The sequence below is a fragment of the Dermacentor andersoni genome, chromosome 3 (genome assembly GCF_023375885.2).
Source record: "Dermacentor andersoni chromosome 3, qqDerAnde1_hic_scaffold, whole genome shotgun sequence".
Classification (NCBI taxonomy): domain Eukaryota; kingdom Metazoa; phylum Arthropoda; class Arachnida; order Ixodida; family Ixodidae; genus Dermacentor; species Dermacentor andersoni.
Window position 1 is genome coordinate 4,079,487 of NC_092816.1, and position 12,135 is coordinate 4,091,621.

Consider the following 12,135-nt stretch of genomic DNA (forward strand, 5'->3'; position numbering starts at 1 on the left):
GCGCTGCTTTGCGTAAGAAATCAGTACATAAGAACTGAGAAAAACACGGGGCAGACGGGAGATGGAAAGTCAAGAGAAAATTCCCGCTTTTACCTTGTTCTTGTTTTTCTCATCGGCATAAAACCTGGTATATAATGCCACCCATATGTATAGACGCACTCTTTTTAACGGTATAACACATTATGTTCAACTGTATTTACTTAATTTATTTTTACGGTAACAATTATATGCCATAAGCGCCAACTGGTACGCAGCTGCCAGTGCACTGTTTGGTCGTGTGCTGCGCAGCGCCAACAGCTCGGCCCCGAGTATTGTTGAACACTCGTCGACCGAGGAATTTCCGCCTTGCGGCGCTTTAAACGAAACAGACATTTGTCATTCTTGAGAAACAAGGTATACTCTGTAGGATGCTCCAGCTTATTATAGACCACGGAATTCTGACTCACAATGTAGAGCCAGTAAGCGCGCCCTTCTTCTGCGTATTCAAACAACAATTCGCAACATAAAACGTGTACACAGTAAAATAATTTACACCCTTGATGGTGATAATTGCGTGTCATAACACCCTTGAATGGTGTTTTCATTCAAGAAACATCCCATCACCATGACTTCTTGCGAAGCATAGGGTAGTTCTAGATGCCATAACACCCTTTTACCCACCGAAAGGGTGCACTGACTAAGAATATTGGGGGTGGGTGCAAGGGTGTTTTTGTTTATTTTTATTACATTCACAAACATACAGTTGTACGAAGAGACAGCGTGTCCCACGGCACTACAAACCAGTGGCGGATCCAGAAGTGGGCCCTCCCCTACCCCATTCCCTTCCCACCGAGACATGTCGGGCTTTCAATGCCGACAAAACTCCTGAAGAGAGTCCCCCACGTTTCACTGTCTGTTTTGATGAACTATTTTAAATATGTCCTGCGAAAAACCTGTTGCTGTTGCTACTTTTTCTAGTATTGAATATTTAACCAAAAGAAAAATGTTCAAAATGTTTTCAGTAAGGCAGAACTAGTGCAGCTCTTGCTTTTGGGACGCCAGGAATCCAGCAAAATGAATAGGCCACGTGACAGCATGCAGCTGGACGCGCCACAATTGCTCCAATGCAGTGCGGTCGTCTAGGTTTCTTTCAAGCACGACAAAACAGGCAGAAAAGGGCGCGACGAACCATACGCGGAAAAAAGATACGCCAATTCGGGAAGCTTTGACCCCACCTGACCTTTTTTCGCCGAATCAATAACCTCAATTCGTTCTACTTCTCTCACGTTTATAAACAAGGTAGGTTCGTTTGCAAACTTCAGCCTTCTCACCCACCACAATGCTTTGCTCAAGCAGCATCTGCAGAAAGAGCCGTGCAAAACGCTCATGGCATCGCGTCTGCGTCAATTTACGAAGCTGGCTATACAAAAAAAAAAAAAAACTATTAAGTTTGTAGTTGTATAGTAAAGGAAATTTCTACTGGCTTACAAACAGCTGCCAGAACGGAGTGCTCAAAACGAAAGGGAGAATAATATGAGAAAGTATAGAGAACCAACGTACAACTTGCGATGCATACAGTATTTACAACACCGCCTAACAGCGCTATTTACTCAAATATTTCCCCTCCCAAATTGGAGACAGTATTATTGCATGCATGAATAGGACATTAAGCCAATCATTGTAGATATAACGAGATTCCAGAGATTGGCGGGGCATTTGCAGACCCATCTTTGTTCACGGAACAGTGGCGAGGCATTTTTCAAGTGTGCGCGCGCAGTTGCCCACCTGCCAATTACGTTCGCGATGTCTTGACATATGCAGACCTGCGCGAGACTCGCCCGTCTCCCGTTGTTATATGTGTTCTTTCGTTTGAGCGGTCATCGGCCCCACTCGCTCACCCGCTCTTAAAAAAAAAAAAAAAAAAAAAAAAAACGAGAACTGGATTCGCTTCGATTGCACATTCACGACACCACGCAAATAAAGACTTTTCGTACTTGCAAACTTGAGGTTTTCGTGTAATTCTGCACATATGAAATTTCGTGGTATCGCCTATACGTTTATAAAGCTATTAAGCAAGTACTTCTACATCTGTCGTTCGCCCAAGCTATTTAGAATTTGCGTGAGCACACCAGTTAAGAAATATGAGCATTGTCAACTTTTTAAAAATGCCAATTAAAGCTTTTTTTGTCTCTCTCTCTCTCTCTTTCTTTGTGCATAAATAAAAAGACAGACTCGCAAATACCTCTGCATATTATACAATCAGGAAGGACCACGTCTCTTTACAAATGAACGTCCAAGCAATATATTTATATATATATAGAAAATGAATTCACTTACCCGCAGTTACCAGCCCACCTTTGCCATTCCATTTGATTTAAAATCAGCCAATGTTTCTGCGAATAAATTTCCACTGAAGCTACCCGTAAACACAGAAAATGGCTTAGAGGTAGCGTAAAATAAATAGCTTGGAAAGTAATATACACATGTAGTTTACAAAAATATTTGTATTTATGCCTTGAAAACGAAACCGAAATTGAAATAACTTCCCCCGACGGGTGTCGCCGCTGTCGCCGCTACGTCATTTCCTGCGTCTCGCGGCGGGCCGCCGGGTGCATGTGTGTTATGTTGGTTCTCCGTGACATTCTTGAAGTTGTGAGTAATTAGATTGTCTTTTGCTGCGTTTAGGTTGTACCACCTCGTTAACCTCGTTGTTTTCGTGTACTTTTGCGCTCATCGACGCGAAGTGAGCGTCCAGAGTGATGGCGACGCGATTATGCGTGAGAAAGAAAGGCAGCAGCGGCCTACGACATCGGTGTTTCTTTGTGACAGTGTGTTTACTATGCCTACGACGGCCGTCATTCGTGGTGAAGGAGAAAACATCTTCCATTCGGCCTGAAGAGTGATGAAGTGGACGTTTTGTTTTTCGGCGGAATGCATCGTCAACATGGTCCATCCACTACGTAAACGAAACGGCGTGCCCAGAGTACACATCGTGACAGCGCTCCGCCTTCAAACGGAGGGCCTTTTGCAAGGCGCATGGACTGCTCATATAAAGGGTACGTACGTACGTAGTCACGTTCAGCATCGCGTTTTTATGGTGCGTCATTGTGGTTGTAATTTTCGCGTAATTTTTTTAAAGGACAGCACAGGGTGTGTTGGATGCGAGTGTAGTATCTGTACTCCAGGCGTAGCCTACGGGCACCGAATGTGAAAAAGAAAAAAAAAATCGAATGTTTCATTGTTCACGTGACCTCAACTAGAGTTGCAGAGAATTGAGCACTGCTACGCGTCAGTATTCGGCGCAGGCAGGTAAATAATACTATGGTTTGACTAATTGGTTCATTCTGTTACCAAAGATGGGCGCAGACTTATACCGGTGTCACAGGGCCACTTTCGATCACGATCAAGCCCGCTCAGGATGGAACTTTTCGACCGCGATTGGCTCCCGTCCGCAGACTGTGCAACGAAGCCAAACGCGCCCAGAAATTCGATTCGTCAGGATCGATCGCGACCAAAAGTGTGCAGTGTGACAACCGTATTAAATGTCGCTTATGTACTTGTACTCAATTGTATTATTTTTTGTTTTTTGTCGGAGGTCACGTGATAGGTAATGGCGCAGGTAGCTTGCAATGCAATGCTTGTGCTTTCATGACTAGAACTAATGCAAAACAAAAGAACCACGACCATCCCGGCTATGTACTTATCCTTCGTTTTAAGTTGGGCTCGTTTGTTCTAGAAGCTCTCGTGCTGTTGCGGATGAACGCGTGGTTGCGCTATTTGTTCATAAATTTATCTTTTTGTATAAATAAGTGCTCTGAGGAAGCCAATTTTTTTCTCGTCCTTGAACTCTTGTCTTGGTTTCACGCAGGCATGCTTATTACTACTACTATTTATGTTTTCTTGTTGTGTGACTGAACCCTGCCTAAGGCGTCATGTCAGTGGTCAACAGTATTTTGAAATGAATTGCACTGAACGTCCCACGGTTATTGTACGTTTCACTACCTTATTTTAATGTCTAGTTATAAAGCGTATGGTTATTGTAACTATTCTTGGCCTTTATATATGTATGTATTAAGCTGGTAAATGCTTAATTGTATTTGCAGTTTTTAGAGGTTCTTTTATTCAGTGGTCAATCTCGGGTGGCATTAATGGTGGTTTGTTTTCTTGTGCCCATGCAGTTACAGTCAGCATGAAGCAATTGCATGGGAACCGACTGGCTGTCTTGGGCCTACACGTTGCTGAAAAGACAGTGAAGACGTCTGAGCCGACAGGTATACTTTTTTCATCACAATTTGCCTACATATTTTTTCCCACCAGAGGACGAAGACCTCTCCCAGTGAGCTCCAATTACCTCTGTCTTGCGCTAGCTGATTCAAAGTGAAGCCTGGAAATTTTCCGACTTCATGATAGTCTACTTCTCTACCATCCTTGACTACCCTTCTCTTCCCTTGGCATCCATTCTGTAACTTGAATGTGCCACCGGTTATCTGCCCTATGCATTACATGGTTGAAGAAGGCACTTGGGCTAGTTGGTGCTCATTGCAGACTTGAGACATCAATAACTAGCGTGACAAAGACAACATCGAGAAGCGCATAAGACAGAACTCTACTCTAGACTTTAACTGAAATTTTTGCTACACAGAATTTCGACAGACAGAAACAACATAGGAGCTATCGGAACAAATTGATGAACAGGTTAATTTCACTTACGAACTTTCTTGGTAACAGCCAGAGACGGGTGCTTACACACCTATTCCCCGCTTTTTTGATGCAAAGTGGTTTGTATATTTCCCTATGTACCTGATTCTGGAGCTGCCTGAGCACACGATTGCTTTGAAACTGCTCGGTGCATGAGCACGTATGGCGATGATTGGCCATGTGGCCACCAGCCACTACGGCTGCCCTGTGTTTCCTCAAGCCAAACAGGTCGGTGTTTAAACGACCACTTAGAGGAACAAAGATAGGGCAGTTGTCAGTGGCTGGTGGCCATCCGGCCAATCATTGCTGTAGGTGCTCATGCACTGAGAAGTTTCACAGCACTCATCTGCCCAGGCGGCTCTAGAGGCAGGTCGACATGAAAATATTCGAAGCACTTTGCATCAAAGAGCGGGTGATAGGTGTGTAAGCACCCCTTCCTTGGCTCTTGCCAAAAAAGAATGTTCGTATCTCAAAATGAACCTGTCCATCGATTTGCTCCGATACCTCCTGTGTCAGGCCGGGAAAAGGAAGGATGAATGTTGCTTCCATGCGTCATAGTCGCATCCCCTGAATCCTGTTTCTGTGTAGCCAAAATTTCAGTTGAAGCCTAGAGTTCTGTCCTGTGTGCTTCTAGCTGTCGTCCGTTGTCTTTTTCACGCTAGTTAATGATGTCTCAAGTCTGCACTACATGGCCTGACCAGCTAGCTCCCTTGTTTACTCTTTATGTCAGCTAGGATATCAGCTCCTTCGTCTAGTTTCTGAACCACGCTGCTGTCTTCCTGTTTCTACTGCCATCAGGATAGGAGTGGACACGACAAATGAAACTGAATGTCATTTAGACAGAGGAGCAGTGAGACTACCTGTGCTTTACCTTTTGTTGTTGTACATAACAGTTGAAATTGCATCAACACATATTTTTCCATGTTGTGATTTTCCCATAACTGTGGCAAATGAATATATAGGCTTTTAAGATACTAGAAATGCAGTTTGCTTAAGAAAAAGAATACTCTTGCACTTAAAGGTAATGTATATGATGCTCTGACTCCTTTGATGCATGTGCCTTGAGTGGTGTTGATGTTGTTCATTTCTTTCTCAGTAAGCTTTACTTGATGGGTCTGACTTTGTACAAACAAATAAGTTCTAAAGAAACCATAATACCTTACAGGCAGAATTGTCGAAGTTGAAAGCCAAGTTTTCTTTCATGACATTTGTTTCAGGCTGTACTAGTTGATCCATGATGTTCGACAGTGCAGACTTGTAGAAAGGACGTCAAAAGTGGCGAGAAATGGAACAAATGCTATCGCCTCTTTCTCCATCCTTTGTCGAGTTCACATTGTCTAACGTCATCGACCAATACCAACTAGCCCGTTTGCGTACCTGTGCCAGTTGAGCCATTTATACTATGGTACTCTAAACCAAATGTGATAAATTCAAAATTGGCGCCTTTCCTATCTTTGTACAAATAACTGTTTCATAAAATAGTTTAAAGTCTTATGGTTGATGTCATGTTTCGACACCACCATAACCATATAAAATATCTTCATGGATGCAAAATGCAAAAGGTGCTTCTTGTGCAAGTTCCGTACTAGCCTGACATGGAGAACAAACTTGGCAGAAGGTTGAGCACATGCTCTTTTGTAAACAAAACCCATGATCGCATTTTCTTGGCAGTTATCGCACTGTTTTCTTATGTTTATCTGCATGGGCATTAATTATCTCAGCTGCTAAAGACACATCACTAGACACTGTGAGCAGAAAAAGGTATGATTGTGAAGTACTGTTGAAGTCATGCAACATTATGTTTGAGCAAACTGGCAGGGATGCTAGCTGTTAAAAAGAAAAAGCTGATTTCAAGAAAAAATTGCACTCCTATATATGGAATTTAAAAACTATGCTTATAAGCTACAAAAGATTTCCAGGATGATCAGGCTAGTTACACTGGCCATTTGCTGATTCAATAAGGTTCACTGAAGCTTGTTTTTAAATTCACACTGTCTTTATATAGGGTGATGATTTTCAGTTTTGTGAAGTTTTTAAATATAGCCCTGTTGCATATAGCATAATTCTAGTCCTTGAGCAGGAATATTCCAACAGGCAGATATATCTTGCCTGAGAAATCGAAACATATTAAACTAATTAACAAAAATTTATTCATTATCTTTCGAATGAATTACTTTATGGCTCATATAAACGAAAATAAAGGGGCTTAACTGAGGAACCCGATGTTTATTAATCACATCCTAAGAAGCCAGCAAACACTGACACCAAGAACAAGTTAGGGTAAATTACTTGTGATTAATAAATGAAATAACGAAATGATAAATTGATGGAAAGGAAAGTGGATGAAAGAACAATGTGCCGCAGGTGGTGAACGAACCCACGTCTTCGCATTACGCATGCGACGCTTTACCAATTGAGCTACCGTGGGCGCCGTTTACCCATCCACTTTCTTAGGTATTTATGTTTCCTAGTAGAACCCTGGGAGTGTTTGCCAGTGCCACCACATATATGAAGCACATGTTGTAATTTACGAATCATAGCCAGTGAGATTACAAGGTGTATCCACTTGGAATTGATTTCCAGAATGACAGCAGTTTGGAGATATGCACCATCAAACTTGCCGTAAAAATGCACTGATGCACAAAAGTAACTGGAACACCCTTGTGTATTGGTCTTTATCAGGAATACATTCCTAAACTGGTGTCAGCCTGGAAGTTCAACTGCATATGTCTTCCAAGCTCATTAGCTACAATTCATAAATTGCAATATGTGCAGTAAAATAATTAGTTACGAAGTTAGTGATTTTTTTTTGTTTAGTTGAACATGTGTTTCGATTTCTCATGCTAGTAATGTCCACCTCTTCAAGTAATCTAGCTCAAGGACAAGAATTATGCCATCTGCCACAGGACATTTTGTAAAATTCCATAAAACTTAAAAATGATCACCCTGTACAATGCTACTACAGTGCTAAACAGCCAGCAGCCTAATCATCACATTTAAGAATGCCGTAACAACACTGACAAGTGCACTAATGTTTTCTGCGCTTCACAGATGAAAGATGTTGGCCATTAGAATGTTTGATCTCAGTGTAACTCATAACCAGCAAGATCAAGTGAAAGCAGATGACAAACTTGATACATGAAAGGCTTTCACTGTGCTTTGATTAAAATAGCTAAAGTTCTGTTAAGTTTGGATTCACTGTTGTTCCAGTTAAAAGCATCTAAATGATGAGATGCTAAAGTGTTCTTGCTTGGAAGATCATTAGTGAAAAACCTCTGCAATAAAAATACCAGCAGGATTATGTGCTTGCTTAGTGAAGATGGCTATGATGATGTCAGAAGGTGTAGGTAAGGCTTCTTTGTAGTAGAGATGCCGAATAGTTCTGACAGAGGGGCTGTTAGCAGCCACTGTGTAGGTCAGAGATTAAGAAAAAAATAAAGGTCAGCTTAGTGATGCTTAGTATAGTGATGCTTGCATTGTTTGCCTGGGAAATCTGAAGAACAGCATTGTTTGTGCCTCTTGTTAAAGGAGCAAGCTTCTGTGAAAATGCTGATTTCTACTCCTATTAACAATGTATATTCCTGAGGAGGCAGGCAAAACAACAATGCCTTGTGTTATATTAACCGATGAGTGTAAGGTCAGTGTTTTGGCACGTAAACTTTGCGAATTTGTTTTTGCCTTGTGGCCACCACCTCCTGTGAAATAATGCTTGGCATTTAAGCTATTGGTTTTGGGAACAAGGCATTAATGTCAAAGTACCTCTTGATGGTTACCCTGTAATGCATAGCGAAGCATATGGCTGCACCTTATTTTCAATATAACTTGCTTGTAGCGAAAAGTTGCAGTGAGATGATGTGGCTTCTCATTGTAAACTTATTGCGTAAGAAAGGATTGATATATTTGTAAGCAATTTATTGGGCTCAACACGAGCACCTTTATTTGTGCACATTCTAAAGGGTAGTTTTGGGTCAGATGTCACACACGAAAACAAACTGCCCAGTGTTATTGCTGTAGCTTGAGGGCGGTTAAGGAAGTAATGCCTCCAAACACGCTACTGCAAACTGTAGTACTGCAAATATTTTGGCTCTTTATCATTAATGCACTGATGTTTAAGCTATACAATGTCACTTGCCCCATCTTCCTATCTATTCGCGTTCCAAAGTAATCGATCAGTGCATGACATCCAGTGGTGATGTCCGTTTGAAACAGCGGGCTGTAATTGAATTTCTCACTGCGGAAGGTTCTACGCCCTTCAACATTCATTGCCGTCTGAAAGCAGTTTACGGGGATGCCTGTGTTGAAGTCAGCATTGTGCGGAGGTGGGCAAGGACTGTGAAACATCAAAATCCAGCCGCATCAAACATCCAGGATCAGCACCGAACTGGACAGCCCACAACGGTTTCTGATGAGGATCATCATCAGGCAGACGAGTTGAATCGAGTCAATCGCAAGATCAAGCAACACCAGATTGCAACAACACTCGCCATTTCCATTGGTTCAGCGAACTACATAATTAAGAACCTCCTGGGTTACAAGAAGATTTGAACTTGTTGGCTGTGCTTAAACTTTTTCATTTCAGTCATCAGTTGCCGTGGCACCCAACAAGCGCAAGCGTTCTTGTAACGCAGGTCTTTAATGATGTGGTTCACTGAGCCAATGGAAATGGCGAGTGTTGTTGCAATCTGGTGTTGCTTGATCCTGCGATTGCCCCGAGTCAACTTATCTGCCTGATGTTCATGACCCTCATCAGAAGCCATTGTGGGCCATCCAGTTCGGTGCTGATTCTGGAGATTTGATGCGGCAGGATTTTGGTCTTTCACAGTCCTTGCCCACCTCTGCACAGTGCTGACGTCAACACAGGCATCCCCGTAAACTGCAGTCAGATGGCGATGAATGTTGATATGCGCACAACCTTCCACAGTCAGAAATTCAATTACAGCCTACTGTTTCAACTGGACGTCACCACTCGATGCCATGAATTGCTCGATTACTCTGGAACGAGAAGGTGAGGCGACATTCAATAGCATAAACATAAGTGCATCAATGATAAAGAGTTCAAAATGTTTGCAGTAATATTGGCAAAGTAGTGGGCTCGGAGGCAATAATTTCTGAATTGCCCTCATATAATTGTGTAGCCTGTCTCTCCTACATTCATGATGTGGCAGAATAAATGCCTTATTCTTTCGAAATAACGATTTCTTGGAAGTAAGCACTATCTCTGCTTGTTTTCTTTATCCTTGTTTTCATGTGATCTTGAAATATTAAAGTGAATGATGCAGGGAAGCGCTGCTTGTCATGTTTCGTGTACTTTTCCTGACATTAAATTGCAACAAATCATTTTGCAGGTAGAAAACAAGCAGATGGCTACAGCGATCAGTGAAGAAATGGCTTCATCTATGATGGCTCACCATAGGACATTGGAATGGAGCTACACAAAGGCATCACCAGCCTCGCCTGTGCCCTGGAACATTGGTTTGAATAAGACTGTTCTTCAGTGTAGAACGACCACAAGACTTGTCACCACATACAAGGCATAGTGCAAGCTATAAATATTGTACAGGTGGCTAGAATAAATGACCCTCCATGCAGTCACTCTTCCTGTATCTGTGGTAAATGGGACCATTTCACGCAGAACACTCACACGTGATTATGTGTTTTCTCTCAAAGTTGCTATGCCATGCATTTGGAAACACATTACGTATTGTATGCACACCGTACATAACATTTTTGTGTGCTAGCGTGACTGTAGACTTACGAAACATACAATGAAGTGCATGTGTACCCGCTTCAACATGCCATACTTCAACGCCCTTATAGCAAGGGCTATTATATTGCTTATTACACCCGATAGGTGAAGGGGTAATATATTCCTGATCACACCCTTACACCCCATGGGTCGAAGGGTAATATGTTCTTCAAAACACCCTCAAGGGATAGGGTGTTATTGGAATATAGAATAACCATCATAAGGGTGTAATTGCCTATAAAACCCAGCTTTTTCTAGGGTGCTAGGGGGTTAGTTATAGACACTCAAAAAAACCCTTAGGGGTGTAAATTATTTTACAGTGTACTCATGTTGTCGGCTCACGGGCATCTATCTCTGTAAAGCACACATGGTGGAGCAGCGCATGATATTCAACGGTTATCTTGATTTTACTTCATTTCTTATACCGAGCTGCCCCATTTTTGGACCCTTGGGCACGTAGGTATGTGCGCATTCTCGGCCAAGTCTCCTGTATGTGCCACTGCGACAGAAGCGGTATCTAAATACATGTCGCGCTTCGTCGTGTATTATTCCCTCTACAACCTTCACAACAGCGTTACTATGTCAGCTTGAAGTGCAGCGAAATCTTCGAGGCGCCGCACTAGAGATGTGCGCCGAGACGTCTGTGCGCCGCCGCCGACGCACACTGATTGGCGCGCCATTTAAATAAGGAATAAATATTTCTACTTTGGGTCAGTCCAGTTTCGTTTGAGATTTTGTTATCTTGTTGAATTCTTTTGCCTGTCTCAAGCATGGAATCATGTCAAAGCAGGGTAGCAATGAACAAACAAAAGTAACCCGGCTCTGCGCGTGCCTGCACACTGGTGCGTTTGACCGGCGGGAGCTGGCGATCTTCGGGGAAGCGACCGTGGGAATGGCGCCGGCAGGTCTGCTGTGACTACTCACTTTGTGAAAACATCAATGCGCCGAGTCAGCAGCCCTTCGGCGCCACCATGTCTGCTGCGACGACTCGCTCTATAAGGACCACAATGCGCCGCTTCCCCTGCCGTGAGGCGCCGAGATGTCTAGACGCAGTCGGCGGGCCAAGTATTGTTTGTGGAGTCGCCGCCGCCGTCACGGTTCGATTGGAGCAGGGGAATTCCTAGAAGGATATGTTCTGCGGCGCCGTCTCACGGGCCGTAGAAGTCGTCAGTCAATGGACAGACGCGGCGGTGACTGTCTGCGGGGTCAACTCTGCGATCAAGAGGCGCCTGCTCGGGGCAGACCCGTGTCCGCGAAAAACCCTCTCACCTTGGAGTGGTCAGTGCAACCTGTGCGGGAGTGAGTGTGTAAGGGCCGATTTACGCTCAAACCGCCCATCGCCGCACGCCGCACCGCATGCATGCGGTTCGTGAAAAACGGGCGGTCGTCGCGATCGGTCACAAAATTGCATTTACGCTCAAACCGCATGATGCGGTGCGTTTCGCATGCGCCCTCTGGTTGTCCAGATAGGTAGCCAGCAACTGGCAACATGCATCAGCGAGTTGGCAGTCTCGTGTGCTGGCGACCAGCAAAATTTCGCGCCGTGCCAGAATTTTACTATTACGTTTGCTGTGTTATTAGTTATTTTTTTATTATTTAGCTCGAGCGGTTCGAATGCGCCTGCATCCGCACTTCGGTTTGGGTCGCGACGTCTGTTGAAAGCTGGCAAACATTCGGCAGTGCGCAGAGCAACACTTCGAAGTCGGCAACTA

The 12,135-nt window shown here is 43.5% G+C and overlaps 1 long non-coding RNA gene across 1 annotated transcript; it reads left to right on the forward strand.

Moving 5' to 3' along the window:
• Positions 1–2,603: 2,603 nt before the first annotated feature.
• LOC129382159 (uncharacterized) lies at positions 2,604–10,269 on the forward strand. Its single transcript, XR_008610247.2, has 3 exons — positions 2,604–3,035; positions 4,158–4,250; positions 10,023–10,269. It is a non-coding gene; the product is annotated as an uncharacterized lncRNA (long non-coding RNA).
• Positions 10,270–12,135: the final 1,866 nt, after the last annotated feature.